Here is a 2087-nt window from a genome sequence, read left to right on the forward strand (position 1 = left end):
AACCTGCAAACCCTAGCCAGCTCCCTCTCTTCATCCCTCTGAACGCTGCCATTTCCGCCTGCATTCTCGCTGCCCCGAAACCCTTGTTTTCCTCATTGATTCACAGCCCTTTCTCCCTTATCTTTTATGTGCTCCCTTTGCCTTATCTTGATGATGGATGCCAAACGCTCCAGCTCGCATTTAATTTTTTCCTTTCTGCAAAATCCGAGCTCTTCCCCTCCTTGTCTGCCCTAACATGCAGCTTTAGCTCTCAGCGCAGCTCCCTCATTCTCGTGCCTCTCCTTGCCTACAAAATGATGCCTTTCGATCTACACCCTCTCTTTCGTTCTTCGAACCATGTCCTTATCCCTTGCCTATGTCCTTGAGCCCGTCACATTGCCTTCCTCCTCGCTCAAGCTCGAGCTCCATCCGTCGCCATCAAAAACCTGCACACAAGAACCAAACTCAAACATTCGATTCCCCGTTTTATTTATTTATATTATGTTTCAGATATACATTAGGGTTGACAATTTGATTTTTTTTGTTGCTTTTCTTTTTAGATTTGTTTTATTTACATTTCATGTTTTTTGTTTTGATTTTTATTTAAATTTAGAAGTAATCTTAAAAATAAAAATTATTTTTTATTTTTTAAACTTCTATTTGGATTTCATTTTTGGTTGCTTTTCATTTCTTTTATATTAATTTTACAACTTTAGTTTGATTTCTTTTTTGACTTTTTTATTATTTTTTTATTATTTTTTATTTTGTTTAAAATTAAAAAAAAAAATTAAAATATTTACACTTTTGTGACTTTGAAATTGTGAATGAATTAACTCAAAGAACTTAAGCTTTCACATTTAAAAAATTTAAATTTTCATGTGGCCTATGGCCCATAAAAATTTAAATTTAACTAAGTACTTTTGATTTTTTGGGTCACATTAAAAAAAAATTAATTTGCCACATTAAATTTGCTTCATAAGATTAGCACATTAAACTTACCTAAGGGATAATTAAAATTCTAATTTAAAGTTCCTTTTTGTCTTTTGTGTTAAGTGTAAAATTTTAAATTTTGTGGTAGTGATTTCTCTATTGTCAAGTGTGATTAATGTTTTAAAATCATTGACTATAGGAGAAAGATAAATTTTCTAGATCTGGGTTTATTGAAGAAAATTATTTTAAATCTCGAATCATTGCTTAGCAGTTAAATTTCATATCTCTTCATGGTATTTAATTGCTAGAATATCTTGCATGATAAACTTTTGGGCGTTTACATTTAATGATTAATCATTCATGATCGTCACTTCTACCACATTTATAAATTGCTCTGGATAACTTGTTTTTATTTAGTCTATGGTTAATTGAATATAAAGGCACTGGTCTATGATCATTTTTATCTTGTGGTTGTGTCTTATTTGTATTAATTGTTTGATCTATTCATCTCATTTAACCAGGACTTGTTTACATCCATCAAGTCTCCTAGAGCCCATGTTCCATAGGCTATCCTCATTCATTCATCCTAGGAATTACCCCCCTTGACTTGTCTAAGAGAGAGTCTAAACGAAGTGAGTAAGGATTAGAGTGACAACCTTTACTCTCAGCATTGTCGCGGTGCCTAAACACTTTGTGCGACAACAAGTTGGAAACCCTAGCTTGGTCTAGGTCAAATGTATTTATGTTGTTGGACATATGATATGCTTATGTATGTTTATGAATTCCTAGATATGTGTGTTGACCTAGTCCTTGATGGTCACGAGTTATAGGATTTAATGGAAGTCCTTGTCTAAGATTCTAGGATGATGACATCTCGAAATCTAGGGTGTTGTAGCTAACCCCAGTGAAGTTAAAATTGTCTAGTATGTGTTATATAACAATCTGAAATCTATTAGATGGTTGTTGAAGATAAAAATCTAGGGTTTTGCAGTTAAATCCTAGTAGTGACATTATCTAGCGTGAAATGTAACAATCTGAGATCTATGTATGTAATGATTGTTGAAATTGTGAAAATGGAATTCTAAGGTTTTGGAATTAAACCTTACTCAAAATCTCTAGAATATGATGATTTGAGATTTGTATAGAGTTTGGTGAATTTGTGAATTCTACGGTTTTGA

Source organism: Pinus tabuliformis, chromosome 8 (genome assembly GCF_031772625.1).
Source record: "Pinus tabuliformis cultivar Carrire ecotype Pingquan chromosome 8, CPIR1, whole genome shotgun sequence".
Classification (NCBI taxonomy): Eukaryota; Viridiplantae; Streptophyta; class Pinopsida; order Pinales; family Pinaceae; genus Pinus; species Pinus tabuliformis.